Source organism: Pleurodeles waltl, chromosome 5 (assembly GCF_031143425.1).
Source record: "Pleurodeles waltl isolate 20211129_DDA chromosome 5, aPleWal1.hap1.20221129, whole genome shotgun sequence".
Lineage (NCBI taxonomy): Eukaryota > Metazoa > Chordata > Amphibia > Caudata > Salamandridae > Pleurodeles > Pleurodeles waltl.
The window spans coordinates 1,004,726,738-1,004,748,978 of record NC_090444.1 but is presented as its reverse complement, the minus strand read 5'-3'; the positions used below and the strand labels follow the sequence as shown (position 1 = coordinate 1,004,748,978).

Below are 22,241 nucleotides of genomic sequence, written 5' to 3'. Positions count from 1 at the left end.
ACTCAAACACAAGGAGGGCTGATAGCCCTTTAAATCAGGTCTTTGTTTTGGGTCCATCTGCAGATAAGATGTGGGTGCTGCTGAAATGTATCGGAAAAAGATGCTGAACATTGGACTGCAAGTTGTCAAAAGTTGAACTAAGAGAACATAATTCATATCTAGATGGATGGCATCATCTTTTGGAGAATTGTGTAATAGACTGAGCATTGCAAATGGTCAGAAATAACCTCTGCAGCAAGCAATAATTTAGAAGTACAAAGATATGTTAACTAGAATTCATAGCTGCAGTCACATGTTAAGATTATGAGAAAGCAATTTTACTTTTCTGGAGTGAAGTTTGATTTGGAGGATGTTATGTTTAGTATGAATGGAGTGAATGATAGGAGTATTTGGATGATTGAGTTTGTCTGTGCGAGGCACCTGGGAGGGTCAAGGGAGGAGCAAATAATGTGTATTTGTTGGAAAATGGGTTATTGGTAAGGGCATGTAGGTACCTACACTTAGCAATAGGCCACTAACCTCCACTTAGGTCCAGTTAGGTCTCATTAAATTAAATCCAGCTCAACCCTTGGTAGCTTGGCAACGAGCGACAAGGCCTAACTTAGGAGACAGAGTGTAAAGCATTCAAATATCACAAAACAGTAATTAAATAAAACACAGGAAACAGTGTAAAAATCCAAAACCAATTTAAAAAATAGATTTTATTTTTATCTTTAAATAAATAGACAAAAAAAAGAATAAAATCGGTTAAGGGGAACCGGAGATATGAATTTGTAAAGAATTATTGTTTTTTAGTGCCTAGAAACAAAAAGCGCCAATCGGGTCATCTGGATGCACCTCGACTGGGGCAAAGTCAAAGTTTAAGGCCGACCGCGATGGAGCCCTGCTCGGCTACAGCTTGCAGGAGGCCTCAGTCAAAAGTTTACCTTCGGACTTAGTCTCTTTTCTGAAGATTTTCTTCAGCGGGACGAACCTGCCAGTCCAATCCGACCTCCTGGAACTCCTCTCCGGGTAAGCGTCGCTGGAGCCCTCAGTGGAGATTTTTACCTTTGGAATTAGTCATTTTTTCGAGGTGAAAATCCTTCGACCAGGGCAAACCTGGACCTTGCTCCGACAACCCTGGAGCCCTCCTCGGATACGCTGGCTGGGAGGTCCCGGTCAACTTTTTACCTTCGGACTTAGTCTCTTTTTCGGAGATTTTCTTCAGTGGGACGAACCTGCAAATCAGGCCGGGTCGCAGTTGAGGCAAGCCGGCTAGAGTTGCCACGGTGGGTCGGTCCCTCTATAGAGCTTTTTTTCAAAAGTTCTCCAAACTTCTCCAAGCTTCTGGGACTTCTCCCAGATGTTCTTTTAAGGTTCTTTTGGGGTCCACAGCTCATCCCAAGGGTCCAGAAGCTCTGAGATGATCCTTGGGGGTGCGGACTACAACTCCCAGAATGCAACTGGGCAGTGGTCAGTTGGTTGATTTCTTCAGGAGTTGGTGCAGGGGACTCTGGTTAGCAATTTTTACCTGTTGCAAACAGGGAGTCCCTCCTTGAACCAGTGGAAGCCAGGCAAAGTCCTTTTTGTGGTGAAGCCCAAGTGTGCAGCTGGTGCAGTCCTTCTGAGTGCAGGTTCTAGGTGCAGGCCAGGGGTCCAGCAGGGCAGTCCTTCTTCTCCTTTGGTTCTTCCTTGTTGGAATCTGATGGGGAATCTGACGTGTGGGTGCAAGTCTGCCAGTTGTATCCTTGCCCCTGGGGGAAAAACAGGAGGGTCCTGATTCTCCAATCAGGTGCAGGGTCCTTCCCCCTGTGATGACCACTTCCTGGGAAGTGTGGCAAAAATCAATCCCAGGAGGCAACATTCTTCAAAAATCCATCATGGCTGAATTTGATTTTTGGAGGTTACATCTCGCTGAGCCCACCCAATGGTGTGGCTAAAAATCATAAACACACCCCTCTCCTGCCTTCTCCTAATCTAATGAAGGTGGCACCTAGTTGTCTGGGGTTGCAGGATGTGGGGGTGTTGCTGGGTTGCTCCAAATGTCCTTCTCTGCCTTTGAAGACCAGTTTGGCAGCCCTCCCCATCTGCTGAGGGTAAATTCCCTCCCACAGGCACATCTCTTTGTGTGAAGCCAGGCCACTTCACACCTCATCAAGGCAGCCTGGCCAGACTGCCAGAGGCTGGCCAATCAGAGCACAGCAGCAAAAACAATGCAGCACTGAAATTGGCAACTTTTCATGTAAAGTTTAAAACTCTTTACCTGAACAAGTTATATTAAATCCAGCAACTGGAAGTTGTGGGGTTTATTATAACAATTAATTTGATACCAAACTCTTTGTATCCATTACTTAAGGGGACTTTTAAAATTTAAATAAAGTCTCCCCATTTTAGCCTATGAAGGCCATTCACTACAATGAGGGAAAAACGAATTTGGCTGCTTTTACCTCACCAGGGCTCATATAACTATTTTATAAGGTCCTTGCTTATAGTTACATGGCACCCAGCCCTAGGGGCACATAGGGCACACCTTAGGAGTGACTTACATGTCAAAATAAGGTATTTTAAGACTTTAGAACTACTTTTAATTCCAAAGTCGAATTTGCATGTAACTTTAATTTAAAAACAGCCAGCAAGGCAGGCCTGCCTTTAAAATGACACTGGGCACCTCAGCAGTGCACCTATGGGTGCACCAACTATGCTGTGGTCCCTAAACCTACATGCCCTACCATATACTAGGGACATATAGGTAGGTTAACTTAACCAATTATAATTAGCCTAATTTGCATATCCAAAAAGTGTGGGGTTGGCCGTGGCAAAAAGGAGGACTTTCTTACACTATTTTATTATTTTAATTTATTGGAATTTTGTATTGCATATCATTATCATACCAATGTAAATGGAGACATATTAATGATGTAATAAAGTATGTTTTTTATTATATATTTTGTTGTAACCTGGGCTCCTTTCCTCTTGTTAAATCATATCCTTTTGAGTTATATCTATTTACAATTTAAATGTTCAGGAGTTGCAGCAGTTGTTGTGATTTGTTGGAAAATGACATCAAGACAAGTTCAACATGTTTTCATGGTCGACTAAATCCCAGATCAGACCTGAAATAGCTGCCGGAACTGGAATCCGGGGCTTTACCCCTTCTTTCCAGCACTTCTACCCAGAGACGGGGGGTCTATGAATGGAATCTGCAGATGCGTGATCCTTAAAGCAGACTTTGTATGTTGAAACAGACTTTAAATTGCCCTTTCAAGGTGTTGAGGGGCTAATGCTGTATACCAATGATTATGTTCAGCTTCTTTGTTGCTTTACTTAACTCAACAAAGCAGGCAGTTAAAATCTGGAGACATACATTCTGCCTTCTCTGTGTTAGGCTCGACCCATGTCAGAATTCACATAGGCAACAGGAATCCTGAGAGAGGACAAAGCCTTAGTACAGCTATCCTTGTACAGCTATCTGAATGAGTGAAACACCTTACACTGCACTTGCCACACACCCTTTTACACCCAAGTGCACATTTTGTGCCTACACAGATGCAGGTGGAGCTCAAAGAGTGTGCTCACAAGACACTTTTGCAGTTTTTTGGTTAATTTGGACGCACACAAACTGTACTATCTTCTGAATTGCACACATGCTGATTGATAGGCGTCTGTTGGCAATTGTAACAATAATAATACATAGAGATTTCTTGAATGTAAAATGGATTCAGTCATCATAATTATGCATGCAATGTAGAGATAAAAAAGAAAAAAGAATAAAGGATAGCCATACCATTTCTTCCTACTGTGGGTATTTTCTTTAGATTATTTTGAAGTCGGTTTATTCTGGCGTAGGTGTGCGTGTAATGGGCAAAATTCCATCTTGAAGGCCACGCTCTTTAAGACAAATCACCAATGCCCGCTTGCCTGTTCTTAAGCTCAGCCAGAGTCATATTATTTCAATCATTGCATTGTGTGTTAATTGTATTATATAGTACTTATTACAAAGGAGTTATAACAGATGTTTCTTTTTACCCCAAATCAGAATATCTTCTCTATGTGACACCAGCAGTACCAAGAAAGTAGAAGGAAGGCGTTCATTTCCACCAATCAGTTCACAAAGAAAGACTATGGACACTTCTAACCACACTGAGGCCTTACCCAATTGCTCTCAGTTTGGGAATGTTTCACTATCCTGTCCCAGCCACAGCAGGTCATTCAGTGTTCGGACCATAATGTACTCACTCCTTGGTGCGTCAATTACAATCACTGTATTTGGAAATCTTGCCATGATCATCTCCATATCCCACTTCAAGCAGCTTCACACCCCAACAAACATCCTTGTCCTCTCAATGGCCACCACTGATTTCCTTCTTGGGTTCATCATTATGCCGTACAGCATGATCCGAATGGTGGAGAAGTGCTGGATGTTTGGTGACATATTTTGCCGAATCCAAAATAGCTTTGACCTGATGCTCAGCGTCATCTCCATATTCCACCTGCGTTCAATTGCGGTAGGCAGGTTTTATGCAGTGTGTGACCCCCTACGGTATTCTACAAAAATGACCATGACTGTGACAATAGGATTGATTGTGTTCTGTTGGTTAGTGCCAGCAGTGTTTTCACTTGGCGTGGTTATCACTGGTTCCCATGTCTCTGGGATAGAGGGATATGAAACATTAGTTGCCTGTTTTAGTTTGTGCCCCATTACATTCAACAAATTGTGGAGCATTGTGATTTTCATTACATGCTTCTTTGCTCCAGGGTCGGTCATGGTTGGGATATATTTAAAAATCTTTGTTGTGTCCAGAAGGCATGCACAAATTATAAAGAAAATGTCGTCAATAAGGAAGGATGAAGCAAACCACAATCTCTCTAAAAAGACAGATAGGAAAGCTGCCAAAACTTTGGGTATAGTCATAGGTGTATTCGTAGCATGCTGGTTCCCTGTTTTTATTGTAATTTAATTTGACCCTTTTTGGGGGTTTCCTACCCCATTAGATTTATTTGACGCCTTAAATTGGCTGGGGTACATTAACTCAACATGCAATCCACTGATATATGGTTTCTTTTACCCATGGTTTCGCAAAGCCCATGGGTATATAGTTTCAGGGAAAAATTTTTATTCACAATCTTGTACAGCTACCATGGTGACTGAAAATCATTAAATGTCCTACTTCAGACCTGTCTCCTTGTAAAAATGTTTCACCTTTGGATGAGGAGCTGAGGCTTTGGATGGGGCATGTCTTTGCGCTGAGCACTAACATTCACTGCCGCCCCAATCCAGTACCAAAAACAAACCTTCTGAGGCTGCTGAACTCCTTGGGAATGGATATCAGTTGCACAGAGCTTTCAAACAATTAGCTAGAAACCTCCTGTCTGCAGTGGTTTCCAGTCATTTGTGTGCATACTTTGTAATATCCGTTCCTGACCAGGTGAAAGTGTGAAGGAAGCCGATATTGTATGGTACACAGTGGAACCATGTGAGCTGAAGGTTTGCTACTCGTTATATAGTGCAAAAGCAATACATTGTATTGCATTTAATATGATATTTTGCTGATGGTCTAGAATATCAAGATAGTCCAGATATCTATCTATCTATCTATCTATCTATCTATCTATCTATCTATCTATCTATCTATCTATCTATCTATCTATCTCTGTCTGTCTAGCTGTCTATTTCGGTTTGTTGGTGTACCTGTTTCTTTGTTTATTCATCCAGCCATCCTTCTGATGTATTCATCTATCTTTAGATATTCATTTCATCATTGCTGTTTTTAAAACTATCTAATTTATGTTTGCATTTTTCTTTCTATATGTCAGCCATCATCACTTCCTATAAGCAGCAAAGAATGAGCAGTGATGTAGCACTTGCCATTGCTGCCTACAGTGACCTGAATGTGACAAGTTTGATTTCATGCAATGCAAACTTAATCTACCACTCTTGTAAGGTTGGTGAGTTAAGTACCTTTAAAGTGAGTAATTATGTTTTATTATATATGTTATAAAATACTAAGACACAAATTAAGCTGCTTTAATTGCATGTTACTCTATATTGTTCAGAAATTCAGACTGTTCACATTTGTTCTTTTCTTATGGAAGGCACAGACACAAATACACATGAAACTAACCTCTACCTTACAGTGGTAAAATTCTTAATATTCAGCAGTGCTGTCAGGTGCTGCTTAGACAGAAAGTGGAAACATGCTGACAGTCTGTATTTCTGGCTGCTTCAGAAACCATCTAGAATATTCTACCGATGAGATGGGCCGGCAAGACCACTTTATTATCTGTGTGCTGCTGCAGCCATTACCTGAAAGGGTCCACCCCTAGGCAGTCAGGTGGAATTTCTCTGTTTATCAATAACACAGTTTAGTCAGTGGGATAACATTAGCCCCAGGAGCCCCCGTAGTATGGAGAAGGGGGGTCCAGGGGACCCCCCCAGCAGAGGACACGTGCACGGGCTGCAGGACCCTGGCCTAAGAGCCCATGTTTGTGTCAAAGGGGGCCCCCTACTGTGTATAGTCTATCTCAAATGCAATTCTGTAAGTAGCTGTGTGCTCACATACTTTAGAGCCATAATTACCAGCCACCAGGAAGATTACTGAATCATGTTTCAATAAAGAGCAGCACATAAAACTGAGACTTAGACTATTTTCTGGATATAGGCTACTGAGAAATTCATCAGCTACAGAGGGCACCTACGTTGAAGTCCCAGTCAGAAGTGCTTCATTTGATCAAAATTGTGGCCCAAACTGTGTGGTATTTGCTACTCAGTCCCTCTTGTCAAACACATGTTATTCTCTCCGGACAGTGAAAGGAGTTTCTCTGCTATAGGTGAACCATTCAACAAGTTTATTTTGTACAGTTTGCCTATTTTCGTTTTTAGATCTAGGTTGACAGGGCAGGTGTCTGATTACATTATACATAGGGTGAACTTAGGGTCAGACTTCTTCAAACATTGCTTTTTCAGCCGTTGTCCACCACGTCATAGACAAACTCAGAGGGTAGTTCTCTATCACTGTTATGCTATTGGTAGTTTGGTGTATCGGTTCCACTCCTATATAGTATGTGCATGGCAATGCATGAGAGACTATTTTACCTTTAAAACTTGCACTCATACATCACGCTTTTTGTCACATTCCAATTCTTTATATAATACATGCATTGTATACAGAAATAAATAATTTTGTAGGACAACAGACATTCTGTCAATGCTTTTGTAATGAAATAATTGAGACCCTTACCGTAAGGTGGCCTTCCATTTGATTTTTGTTCGTCACATTGGATGGTCATCTTGCGGCTACGGCATCCTAATGTGATAAGCAAAAGCAATTAAAAGGTGTTTTAACAAGATGTACACATGCTAGTATGAGGGCACTAGATCAGCAACACCGATACAACAACTATCGCCAATACTACATCATAAACCTTACCACAAAACCACCAATACCACAATCACAACTAATACAAACGCCACCTGCAATACCACAACAGATACAACCACCAACAATATTACTACCAACAATGTATTTGCCATCAGTAACTGGTGGCACAGTATTATTGGCATTGTTCATGGTATTGGTGGTATTGCCAATACCATACCACTACTACAACTGCCATTAAAGCCACCATCAGTAACACCGCCCTCAATAACACTATCACCAATACCACCAACATTAATACTAGCACCAATAACACGAATACCACACACCCTCAATACAATGAGTACCACCAATACCACCAATACTGCCAATGTAACCAACATTTTCATCAGAAACAATGCCACCAAGACCAATACCACATCATCACCTTTACAAATATGACCAATACCACCAATACTATCACCAATTCAACAACATCACTAATACCACACCACTGCAATCAATGCTAATGCTAATTCCACCACCACATCAATACCACCACCACTAAACCTGACACTAATAACATGACCATCAGTACCACAAACCACTAATACCACTACCACTCATGTAACTTCATCAATAGCAGCACCACACTACTACCAGCACCACCATCAACACCTACACAATACCACAGCTATTAAGAGCCTCAATACCACCATCAATATAACCCTCAATAGCACAAACGAAAATAACATCCACACCATCTCCAATATCAACAAAGCCATCATTATTGCTATCATCACTAATACCAGTACCACCACAATCAATACTACCAGGATCAGCACCAGCAGACACCATCACAGCAACCTACAATATCACTATGATCACCACAAATGCTTCCAACACCACTACCCACCACCAATACCACCACAGCATCATTAATACCACCACAATCAATGCTACCATCACCAATACCACAAATACCACCACCAGTATCATTACTAACAATGACACCAGCACCAATACCACCACCTTCAGCACCACCACCACCACCAATACCAGCAACACCTTTACCACACTACCACCACCACAAAACCAACACTGCCATCATCAATAATATCACACTACCATTAGAAATACCATTGCTAATATAACCAACAATATTGCCATCCATAGCATCACAACCAGCTACATTAAAACATCCACCAAAACTGCCACGGCCAATACCACAGCCACCACCAGTACCACATCACAGACACCACTGCCACCACCACTATTCAGCAGTGGCACTCGTCTAGCTTTAATGTGCTACTGCATGCAAACATAATTAAAGTTTAAAGCAAGCTATAAAAAGGTTTAATTTTCAATAATAAGAATATAATAATTCAAACCACATTTATCAACACAAACCCATAAAATAGCAGATCAAATTCTTCTTCAAGTATCATTAAAAACAACTAAAACCACGACTAAATATTTACAAACATATGTTTGGTCTGGACTCAAGAATTAATGTATAGGTTCAACCTGTTTCAAAAGCAGCCTCTTATTTCACAAATGTTTTTCCTAAGTTCATCCTTTCCTTTGGAGTAAAATATTAGGTGAATTAAGCATTTCAGTCTGGTTCTAATGTATAAAAACAACATAAACGACTACCCTTGCGACCTCGTCGTTATTAACCTCTACATCCCGAGTGTGACTGTGGTAGGAATGCTTTCCTAAAAAGACTTTACGATTGGTTAAATCGGAAAAACAATTATACATCCACATTGAATGCCCAAATGTTTATGTCTTATATTAGAGTCCTTAAGTGGGTTTTGATGCTCGAAAATGTAAGTCATCCAGCAGTGACCAATTTTTTGACAGCCAGTTTAAAAATGTAAACGCCCTTTGTGGAATCGTGGAGCAAAAGTTTCCCACCCAATTTTGCAAACCACCCTTCACAGAAGCTAGCATAATCACCAGATGGCCCAATGTTAGATTTAATCAGTTTACTTTTTATCCCTGCTGCCAGAGGGGCATGCCAGATTGAAAAGAGGTAGAACTTGTTGAAATGCTTTTGGCCAACTTGATTCTAATTTAATTTCTCAAAAAATAACTTCCAAAAGAGTGATACATTCTTTGCATCCTTGTGGTCATATAACCTAATAAAAGAAGATCATTGGCGTAGAATAGAATATCACGTTACTCATGTCCAGCTGTGGAAATTTATGATGGTCTTCATTAAATATTGATATATATCACTTAGAGAAATAGATGAATCACTACTGTACACTGCATACCCCTAGCTACCCCTACATAATTATGTAAGGGCACCGAGGACTATGCAGTGCACTCCAGTGAAGTGCATACCCCTTGCTACCCTTACATCATTATGCAAGGGAAAAGTGGAGTATCCACTCCAGTGCATACCCCTCGGTTCTCTTCCATACTAATGTAAGGGCACACCACTCAGTGCCCTTACATACTTCTTTAAGGGTATTGAGGGGTATGCAGTTCACTTCAGTGTACTGCATGCCCCTTAGTGCCCATTCCTATTTATGTAAGGGCAATAAAAGGGGTATGCCCTGCACTGTAGTGTCGTGCATACCCCTTGGGGTCCTTTCATAAGTTTGTAATTGCACCAAGGGTATCAACTCCAGTGCATAACACTTACCACCATTATGTACTTATGTAAGGGTGCCGAGGTGTATGCACTGCGCTGCAGTGGTACTTCAAGAAGGGCTGAAAGACAGAGCAGTCCCTCTATGTTAAAAATCACTGCGGATTATAGATTAATCTGCAATGCTTTTCAAAATAGAGGGACTGCTCCTTCTCAGCCCTGCTTAAAAAATCTTTTTAGTACTGATTTCATTCCACAGGTGGAACAGCATAATTAATCAGTAATTCTGTGCTACGTGAGCAATGTCGAATGAATAACTCAAATACTCCCATTTTGCCAGTGAATTTGAAAATTCCGCCCACCCTTGTGGGCCTGATTTATGAAGAGTGGCGCTGCAACCAGTGCAGAGCCACTTTTCTTGCACCCCTTAGCACCCCCCTAATGCCACCATGTGTACGCCGTATCTAAGATATGGTGCATCATGGTGGTAGGTAGGGGAACTAGTATCACCATTTTTTATGCTAGTTCGAAGCTTTGCAGGATAAGCATAAAGAAATTTGACACTAATCCTGCAAAGCCCATTGTAACCAATGGTGTGCCTCCTTTGAATGCCTGCTCTGAGCAGGCGTTAAACGTGCAGGAAAAAAAATGACGCAAAGAAATCTCTTAGATTTCTTTGTGCCATTTTTTCAACCCCCCAAACGGGGGAACACCACCTTTACATACATTGTAAATTTGGCTTGGCGATTTTGGCCTTGTTGGGTCACATTAGCATAAGAATTTGATGATAATGTGGTGCAAGGAGGCACTAGGGGCTCTTAAATCTGCCCATTACTTGTTGTAGCCCTGTTGCTGAACAGAAGGTCAGCCAACTGACCCCTGGAGTCTTCTTCTTTCTCCTTCTTCTGTCTTCCACAGGTCCACTAATGTTCTGAAAAGAGTGCCCAGTGGTACCTCATTAATTCTGGCATTAGTCTGTAGGTGGGAGTGACTCCTGGCCCCTCCAATGGGAAAATATTTCCCAGCGACAACCCTACCAACTGTTGCAGAAGTTGCTGTGAGCCCCTTTTGCAAACAATCTCACAATGCTCTTCTCTACCCAAATCCAAGATAATGAAATCCTTCTTCACTTGTGCAGAGCCTGTGCACCTACCCCAGAGGTGTGGCAAGAGAAATGAGCAACCCTTCCTCTGTGGTCACTTCAAACAAGTTCCTAGGGCAGCTCCTCTCCCACTGGGATTGGATCCTTCCTGACTTGAAGAACAAAGTAGGCCATGCCCAGGTGTTAGACACTAATATTGGCCTGTGACAAGGTAGATCTCATTGACGTTAATCTTGTTCTTGACACAGCCCAGATGATCTTTCTGCCAGAGGCACAGAAACACTTTTCCACATCCAAGGCCTTTGTTTTGCTCTGAGAACATTTTTCACATCCCATCAAAGTGGATATTAAGTTGCCAGATGGTAAAGGGAACACATGCAAATGGGCCGATAGGGACATCAGATAGGGAAAGGGTAACTTTCTAAAAGTACCTTATCTTTAATAGATGTCACAAATTTGATTTTGCCATTGCATTGAATTTCAAATAACTATTGATAAGAGTTGTAACCCAAATTGGCATTCATAAATGTAATAATGTAATATGGTGCTTTACTATGGAGCAGCATGCCGTGCTCCAGTGAAAATAGCTGTTGGGTCATTTTCACTGTAAAGCCATGTGTAACATACATTTCTACCAGCCGTACTTTTAAATACCATGCACCCTATCATAGGTCTTATGAGGACTACATAGAAGTGATTTGTTCTTAGTTAAAAGGGTTAGCTCTGAAAAATCATGTGTTTTGATGAGTTAAATTGCAGTTTAAAACTGCCACAGACAGGCTACATGGGTAGGACTGCAGTCCTGTTTGCAATGTCACTCTACTGCATGGCACAATTGGTGCTGCCGTCAACTAATGAAATTTAACTTACAGGCCATGGAACCACTTTGTGACATATACTAGAGGCGTATAGGTAAGTTAAATATGCCAATTAAGAGTTTAACAATGTTTCACATGTTTTAGGTGTCAAAGTACATATGCACTGCGGTCTGGTCAGAAAAGTCCCACTGCACAGAGTAAAAAAAACAGCAGCATCAGCATACTAAAAATGGGGGTGATAATGCAAAAAAGATGCATTCCACTACAAATTAGTAATGCAGTTTCAATGGAATTCAGTGCATGCAAGGGTATTCTATGCAAAGTAACTTTGCTTTCCTCCACCTCTAAATAAGGGGGCAAGGAAAGAGGTTGGTGGGTGTGAACGCGGCCAACCATTAAATGAGGCAGACATTCTCAATTGCTGTATATAAATAGAAACATGAAACCTATGGCATCAAAGTTAATATATCAGAGTGTCTTGTGGGTTTATTTGCTGATGATATTTTGTTGAACGTGAATCACCCCATAAATAGATCCTTGATATTCTAGAAAGTTAAATAATTTTTGCCACAGTAGTATATTTAAAGTAAACAGGGGTAAGTGTTTTCATTGGCTGATGCTGTGGGACAACTTAGGGCCAGATGTACAAAGCCTATTTGCATTTCTTAATGGTCCAAATTGGTATTTCGGGTTGTTAAGAAATGCAAACTGGGCTTTCCTAATGTGCAAAGCCCTTTAAGGAATCACAAATTGCGATTTCTACCCTGCAGAAATAACATTTTGCAATTCCCAGAATAGGGGATGCAAATAGGGATTAGCTATTAGCATTTTCTATTCTGATGTACCATGCATTTCCAAAATGTGATTTTGGCATTTTGGAGGTGCAATTACCACTGACTTGAAGTTGGTGGTAACCTGGTACAATTTTAAAAAAAAGCACCCCAAGGTGTTTTTTTAAACTGTAATAGAGCACACACATGTGTCTTAGGAACATGAGTGTGCTCTACAGGTTCCCCCCTATTTTGGGAGTGCACCAAGGAAGGCCTTTTATCCATTGCCCTTCCTGGTTTTGCATTTCCTAAATAGTGATTTCTTAACAAGAAATCACTATTTGGGAAGTGCAAAACCAGCTAATTGATTCAAATGCAATGGGATTTCATAATGCCGATATCCCGCTATTAGAAAATCGGTATCTTTGTACATACCATTTTGCATTTCTTAAATAGCGATTTCTATAAAGTCGCTATTTGACAAATGCAAAATTGCATCTTTATTTCCCTTAGTCACTGAATGACACCCACTACTTTGGAATACCCATAATGCACATTAGAAACGTTCAAATGTTGGGAGCTCTACTGAGGACAGTGAAGTGGCTCAGGGCTTATAATGGCCAGTGTAGGAATTCTGCTCCAACATTCCAATGTTTGCTTTACTATTTTTCTCTTTTTAAGTTAGAACATTTTATCTTACCATTTGTTAAAGGCACTCTCCTTCGTTATAGGATCTTGCCTGTGACACAGGCCTATAATTTCAGTTCAGGGCCTTTAACAACCCGTATACCCGTCGGCGATGTGCAATAAGGCTATCTTGAAAAATCATTTCATTAATGTTATGTGAAACACTGTATCCAGGATTCCAGTGGGAAATTTTCCCCTGTGGTTCAGGGGAAGGATAGTAATAAAACAAAATGATCGTTTTTCCAAAAATCCTTGCATCAGCTATGAATTTTCCCTTTGTATTTTGCAACATCTATGTAAAGACCTTGACGATACACTATTGAAATATGTGTGCGACCATGTTAGTCAAATTATTTGTGATGTAACTACTAAATGAGCAATTTAGACTTTCAGTGCCAGACTTTCCAGCACCAGTTATTACCACAATTAATACCGCATGGGTAATCTTACTGTAAAGTTTTGCATATGATAGTTTTTGCTCCTAACAGGGCCCTTGGGCATTCAGCTGGCTAAGGCAACCCACGTTTATAGTGGACACTCAGCTTGCCATTATTGTGACATATCTTTAGCGTCATTACACATGTAAGAACCCCACCAGATACTATATCCATTGCATAATAGTCCCATGTTTCACATAAGATGGGGGACTATCCCAGCACCAGATGTTTTATGTCAACTTAGCACAAGATGTCTAAAAATGCTATTCCACTACCAAATTAAGTGTGTGACGATAGGAGGGAGCCTCGTGCCAGATGTGGATGATATCTGAACCACCCCAATATAGGGTAAGAAGTCTGAGAGAGTGTGGTATCTATTGTTATGTTTATTTGCATTTTTCCCTCTACTGCTTTATGTGCATGCACATGTGTAATGTTTTGCAGTGGTTTGACATGCTTAACTTTATAGCTTGTAGCATGACTATATATGCAACATATTCCCCCTTTTTTTCCAAAAAAAGAGTATAAGTCTGATAGAGCACAGGGGCTGTTTTACTGTTTGGAGGTTCCTACTGACTCTACCCACTGGCTAGATGGCTTCTTGAAGTCATTGCTGTTTGTATCATTTATGTTATACCAGTTACAGTCCTGCACCTCTAAACCTTGTGGTGCACTCATTATGTTTTTAGGTCTAAGGTGACAACCTTAGGCCTCATTTCTCCATAGCATGACTGCTTTGATAGGCAAGGACACCTACAGCCCTGATGAAGGCCTTAGATCCATGTGGGCTTTTAAGGCAGGCTAAAACTATTTGGCTCAACTATGGACTTTTTGAGAAATTGCAATTGAACTACAAGACCCAAACTCTGTTTTTAGATCAATCATCATTTCTAAATTGTGGTTTATCACCCATGGGGTCTCAAGGTGCTAGTTGGGGGATGCCGGTCAGTCCAAGATCCAGGTCTTGAAGTCCTTCCTGAACTGAGCCAGCAAAGGGAACTACCTGAGGTGGAGTGGCATCCTGTTCCAGGTCTGTGCGGAGAGGTAGGAGAAGGATCTTCCTCCAGCCATGTTCTTCCAGATCCTGGTCCAGTTGCGCTGAGTGGAGTTGCCTGGAGGGGCTGTAGAAGGAGAGGTGGTGGTTGAGGTAGGCAGGTCCGACATTGTGGATGGCCTTGTATACGCAGGTCAGGAGTTTAAAGGTGATGCATTTGATTACAGGGTGCCAGTGTAGGTCTCTCAGATGTGCAGGAATGTGTCTGTGGCAGGGGATTTCCAGGATTAGTCTGGCCGCGGCATTCTGTATTCTGTATTCTCTGGAGACTTTCTTGGAGTTTTTTGTTGATTTCGGCATGGAGTGCATAGTCGAGTTTACTGCTGACGAGTGCCTGGGGACTGTTCTCCTTATGTCGATAGGGATCCACTTGAAGATCTTCTAGAGCAGGAGAAGAGTGTGGAAGCATGATAAGGAGATGGCGTTGACTTGGCGGGCCATGGAGATTGATGAGTCAAGAATGATGCAGATGTTGTAGTCATGATCGGTCGGAGATGGGGCAGTCCCGAGGCTTCTGGGCCAACTGGAGTCATCCCAGGTGGAAGTGGCAGGCCCCAGGATGAGTATCTCCATGTTGTCCAAGTTGAGCTGGAGGCAGCGTTCCCTCATCCAGTTGGAGACTGTGTTAATTCCACGTGAAAGTTATTTTTGGCTATTGATTGTTCATCGGTGAGGGAGAGAAAGAGATGTGTGTCTTTGGCGTATGAGACGATTTTGAGCTCGTGGTGTCGACCGTCTTGGCGAGCAGGGTCATGTAGATGTTGAAGAGGGTGGGGCTCAAGAAAGAGCCCTGGGGAACTCTGCATCTGGTTCCCGTCGGCTTTATGGTGAATGTGAGAGCCTGACTCTCTGGGTTCAGCCGGTGAAGAAGGAACAGATCCATTCCAGGGCTTCGCCGGGGATGCCAGTGTTGTGTAGTTTGGTGCACAGGGTGGTATGGGTGACAGTGCCAAAGGCGGTGGAGAGGTTGAGGAGGATGAGGGCAGCTGTCTTGCCATGGTCCAGTAGGGTGTGGATGTCATCTGTGGCTGCTAGGAGTGTGGTTTAAATTCTGTGGTTGCTCCTGAATCCTGATTGAGAGGGGTCCAGGATGTGGGTGGCTTTGATGAACTTGGTGAGCTGTGCATCGCTTTTTTGATAACCTTGGCTGGAAAAGGGAGCAGAGAGACAGGTCTGTAATTTTTCAGCACTGTTGGGTCTGCGGAAGGTTTCTTCAACAGGGGATTTATCTCCATGTGTTTCCAGGTGTCAGGGAATGCAGCGGTTTCGATGGAGCAGTTGATGGTGTGGCATAGCTCCGGAGCAATGATGGCGCTGACTTGATTAAAGATGTGGTGGGGGCATGGGTCTGAGGGTGCCCCAGAGTGTGTGGTATTCATGAGCTTTAGGGTGTCTTCCGGGGTGAGGAGGGTCTAGTCCCCCACCATCGGTTGGTGAGAAGCATCTGTGGTGGTGCTGGTGGGCGGGGGATTCGGTCCATTGCTTGCAAATCCTTCGTAGATGTCCTGAATTTTCCAGTGGAAGAAGGTGGCAAGACTGAAGCAGAGGTCTTGGGAGGGTGGGATGTCTGTGGTATCCGTGTCAGGTTTTGCTAATTCCTTGACTATGGTGAAAAGTTCCTTGATGTTGTGCGCGTTGGTAATGAGTCTCTCCCAAAGGACTGATTTCCTAGTGACCTTGGTTCAGTTCCTGCGCCAGGGCGGTGGGCTTGGTGCTGTTCAACCATCTTGGTGAAGAAGTGGATGCAGTGGTGGTTGGTCCAGTGGAGTTTGGAGGTGTGTGAGAAGGAGATGTAGTTTTCGGCAGAGAAGACAGGGTCCATGGGGAGGATGACTAGTTGCTTGAGTCCAAGTATGGTGAGTTTCTCCATGAGGGTAGAGGTGTTCGGGCCACTGTGGTTGTCGAGGTGAAAGTTAAGGTCACCAAGGAGAAAGTAGTCCATTGAGGTGAGGGCAAGGGGCAATGAAGTTGGCCAGTGTTCGCTGAAGTGTGGGCAGGGTCCAGGGGGTCTGTAGATAAGCGTTCCATGGAGGTTGATGTTAGGATTACTGTGGATCTGAAAGTGAAGGTGTTTGGCAATGGGGGTCTGGATAGCGACGCTGGTCATGAGTTGGAGTGAATTTTTGTGGATGATGGCGACACTTCCTCCAGGTCGGTTGAAGCGGTCTTGATGTATGATCGCAGTCGGGAATAGCAGTGGCGATGGCGGGTGCTGAGGGAGTGGTGATCAATGTCTTCATGAAGAAGGCGACATTGGGGGTGATAAAGTCGAGGAGGTGCCAAACTTTGATTGCGCGCTTGATGAGGGAGTGAGTGTTGAGTAGTATACATCTGAGGTGTCTGGGAGGACCAGCGGAGGGGGGCTTTAGAATGCTAGGACCGAGGAAGATGCAGTTGCAGCAGGAGAACGTGCCTTGGTTGTCCTTGGGCAAGGCACGGTGGCAGGTGGTTGAGCCTCTGGTGTTGACAATTTGTAGGGTCCTGGCATCTTATTGGTGGATGGAGCAGGTACCAAAGTCCATGGTGCTGGGTGTGGTCCAGGTGTTGACGGGGCAGACAGGCTTGCCTTTGGCAGATATGTCTAAGGTACCCACTTATTAATGGAAATATCCCTGAGTTTACCCTGAGACATTTTTATCTCTTCCCTTCTGGGACCCTTCCACTTTGCCAACTTTGATTTACACAAGAACGTCCATCCTTTTTCTTGGTTGAGTCTGCACTGGTTCTACTATCAAACCAGCTTATGGATGGGTGATGATGATAAAGCATGCCACTGTTAAGTGGTAAGACTTCTACTCCAAAGTCTTTGTATTTCCCCAATGTTTTCCCATCTGGCAACTCTATCCTAGCTGCCAATTTGTGTTTGAGACTTTCTACAAAAACAATGTGCAAGGGGTAACTGCAGTACATGACAGCATATATACAAATATATATATTCCCTGAAGAAAATCTTTAAGTTGGTGAGTGAAAGTAGAAGAAATGAAGAACACATATTTGTGTGTCATTATGGTGGAATGCCAAAGCTGACTCCAGAGGTGATGGTGGTTAAAATATGGGATAAGTCTGAAAAGATGATCCTGGCTTTGTCCCAAATTTTATTTATGACAAAACCAGAGGACTTCTCTGACCTTCTAGATCATTTGAAACTTGGGGATTGTGACGCTTTACCAGAAGCAGATTATCTGAAATATATACCATCTTTGATGAGGTTACATGAAATCTCACACAGGGAATATTCCATCCCACTCAGATTAAGTAAATTGCATGCAACACTCACTTGAGAATGTAGAAGATACCCGGGTAAGACTGAGGCATTCATGCTCATAGTGTGGCAATGCCTGCCAATTATGAAATATTATGCAAGAATAGTAGGAATTTTATTGCGGTAACAAAGTTAGGTTTTCAATGCCGCTTGGTTAACTGGGTTTTAGGATTCATTTAAAAAAGTTTGAAGGGAAACACTAGCTTCGAATGATATATTTTACCCAGCTAAGCAGGGAATTGTTGAGGTTGAATACAGATAGGTGTACAATTCATCCTGCCTGGGAAATGCAACTAGTATAAGTAGTTAATAAAGCACGCAAGATTTAATCAAAGGTTGTAGCTAATTATTGTAGATATCTAGACAATATTTGACAAAATCAATCAGGGATATTTGAAAGTAATGGCCTTTTTTAAGAGTTTTGATTTTTTAGTGGCATCTGTTAAATTCTAGGTGTGATACAAAGCTCACCTATAATTTTTTAGCAGATCAAACTTTATGATGTTTATTTAGAAAATGTCCAGCAAATACAGGGATATGCTGATTTCAGTTCAGTGAGTGTGTGTGTGTATCTATCTCAATCTCAAATATATATATAGATATACAAACACATTTAAAGTCATATTTAAACATTTTAAGTAAACATATATATGCAGACACACCACATACACATAAATACACACACACACAGATAAGCATGTGCACACACACAATCGCCTATTGCCACCACCATTTGTTTCTGAAGCTCAGTGAAAACCAGCCCCCTAAAATCACTTTTAGTGTTGCTACTAGTTCCACAATTAGGGCTGATTCTATATGCTATTATGCTACACATGCCTTACACACAAGAAAATACTACAACCACAACTTATACTGATGAGGTCATCCTTTAATTTTCAAGCTAAAATTGGTTTATTGAGGAAAACATTTGGACCTGAAGTATGTTGTTCCTCAGAGAATCTGCAGAGATTCAACTGAAGAAGGAGGGTATGATCCACATTGTTGGTTTCTCGCAGGGCTCTTGGGCTGCGGTTGATGACATGGATCATAATTTTATGGCAAGACGTAGGACTCCTACTAGGCTTCACTTTTTTGCTTTAATACGTAGTCAGCCATAAAGAACAACATAATAAACCAAACCAGAAACAGAACATATAAAACTGCACAATACCGAAATCCCTATGCTAAGAACAACACTCACCATGGTACATGGGTCTAAACAGTCTAGGGCCTGTAGTATAAATTGCCAATCAGTCACAGCTTGTCTTCATCCTTGCTGTTTGTGGCAGAGGGACAAAGGCGTGTGTTGTGACAGTTAATCTACTTGTCTGTAGTTTGGTATCTATTACCCGTTATACTTATTTTTTGTAGTTTATTGCATTGCTCTGTTTTCAATTTTACTTTGACTAACTTCTTGAACACTTGTTGGTTTTAGCTGACTTTCCTAAGAAGACATATTCAATGTTGAATGTTTCCGATACATGCAATGTCAACTTTGCACCTGGGACTGTGATGTCTTGTAAGCATGTTCTATTTGTACAGGTGTTGCCACTGTAAGAAGCACTGCTTTACCCCCATGCATTCCCCAACCTCTTCATGGATCTTTCATAGAGGTGCAACAGCAAGGTAGAGGTGTCCCATACATTTTCCCTTCTCTTGATACCCATCTGAATTCATCTTTCTCTTCTGGGCATTGTCAATTTATCCTTCAATGCAAACATTACTTTATTGGTGCAGATATATACAAGCTTTTCAAATTATATTACAACATTAGCAGTTTCTGACAAATTATGTGCCATAATAAACATTAAGGAAATTCCCTCCCTATTAATGCCATTCTTATATTCAAATAGTGGAAGATGAAATGTATTTAAACAAACTAGACATTATGTCCTTCTAAGTCTTGTGACTGCACCTGTAATAATACAACGGTCAAAGAAAGATATTAGGAAGAACGCTCTTAAAATGTATTACTTTCATGCCCTTCCTGCTTTTGGGAAAAGGATGGTCTTTCCCCTTCAGTGAATTCCACAAATACTTCAATTGTTTACTCCAAAGGGTCTGCAAATCCTAAAAAAGTGTGCTTTTAACCCATTCATGCAAGACATATTTCAGCACTGATAAAGGATTTCCTTCACCACAACATCCAAACTATGACATAGGTCATCAGTCATTATACAATTCATTCATGAAGTACAGGTAGACCAAGGCACACAGAAAAGTAAAAGTTCAACAATGTTCATGGGACGAAAGTAGAGCCCAAGTACAACGAATCCAAAGGCGAAGAGTAAAGCGATGATGTGCCTTGGTCTACCTGTACTTACTGTTTTTGTGTATCTTGATACACAAATCTTTGTGCCTACCAGGGTAGTGGGGCACCTGACCAAGTGGCACCTCTTTCTCTCATTTAACTTATTGTGTTACCTTAACAAGAATTGTAACGGAAAGGAAGTGCGGCATTCTTACCACTCACTACCCGTGTCTACAATTCATTCATGACATCAGTTGGAAAAGTGGCAGTCAAGAGTTAGGTGTTGATGGGCTCTAGTGACTGCAATGATATAAAAATCAGGTTGAAAAATCTGACCTGAACACTTTTGTTGGTTTTCTGACATTCTGTACATTTCGTCAGTTGATTAGAGTTATAAGGTAAGCTTTAGGCCCAATCAATGCTCATGGATCTGCAGTTTCCTTTGCACCAAATTTCCTTTGATTTACAGACTGTTCAAAAGGATCAGATAAATCTATCCTTCTCTTTCCAACTATCCCTCATCAGGACTGTAGTTTTACTACAACTGTAAAATACAACCTATCATTTAAAAAAAAAGATTTGCCAGCCTTTCAGCCTTTCCATTTCTCATATTCTTTAGGCAATATTTGAAATGATTTATCCTTCAGACAATTTTGCCATTCTAGAGTTTTCTTTTCTGTTTCCAGAAGACCAAAACTCTTTTTTCTGCAATACATACTACTTTTCACTGAAGATTGGAAACTCTGTGTTAATATGGGGTGTCCGATATTACAAGGTTTACTGAAGCTCTTTTATAATATCTTCTCCTCTACTCCTGATTTCCTTCAGGAAACATCATGGTCATGGTTCATCCCTCACTTTGGCTCGATGAGTTAAATTGGTTTCGCATTTGACTGCGGCAGACACTAGTTATTTCTGATTTAATTCTATTAGAGGTACTGTGGCATCTAAAGGCTTTTTTTTGGGTGCCTGTCTTGAAGACATTCTGAGAGGTTTGACTTCCCATATCTTTTGCTGTAAGCCAGTTCCTCATGCTTCTTTGACAGCAGTAAACATGCTTCAAGCAAAAACAATAGGAACTCTTGGACTTCCCATAAAATGCAAACGTTAGAACTTTAGTAAAGAAAATTCCTAATTTTATTAAAGACGCAGAGGTGAGTAGCTGTTTGTTTGAAAAAATATTAAATTGTTAAACAAAGTTCCACATTAAATTACATATATTACTTTCCAACAGCTTGCTGTTATTGTTATCTCTCCTCCTATTTTCAGCAACAACCACTCCAATACAGAAATCGTCTTGAACCTACTCTGGTTTACAGTTAAAGGGGCAGGCATTGTCCTTTTGTTTGCAGATTGCCCTTTTTCCTAATGATCTTTTTCCTTCATAGGCTTGTATGATAACCTTGCAATGAGACAGAGGATAAGATGTGAATGGCTAAGCTATTCTAATGCTGGCCCTATACTGATTAGGGCATGAGTGACTTTTTGATTAAGTTTGTTTAGATGAAGGTTGAAGGTTTTCAAGAATTGAGTGTTTTTCCATTTCATGTTTGGGTTCTTTTTGCCATCTTATCTAATTTTGCCTGCAGTTTTAGTAAAGGGAAAAAGTGAAGTATAATACTCAACCTCATACCTTTAATACAATCATGACTTTCCCACTTTCACTCACATTTGCATGAACAATACCCAATTCCATTTACAGACATTGATCTACTTTTTCATTCATGGCAGGTTAGTAAACTGGAAATTCACATTATGGGAAGACCAATTTAGGCAATATGGGATCTCTGTGCAACATCTGAAGTGGTTTATCTGTCCTTCATTTTACTACAGCAAAGTATTCAAACTCAAAGCAGACCCAAAGTATATCTGGCTATTACTTTGAAACAGAATACTTTTCATGAGGCAGTTTTTTAAAACAACA

The 22,241-nt window shown here is 41.4% G+C and overlaps 1 pseudogene; it reads left to right on the top strand.

Moving 5' to 3' along the window:
• The first annotated feature begins 4,100 nt into the window (after positions 1 to 4,100).
• Positions 4,101 to 5,138, top strand: LOC138297081 (trace amine-associated receptor 3-like; annotated as a pseudogene).
• The last annotated feature ends 17,103 nt before the right edge of the window (positions 5,139 to 22,241 follow it).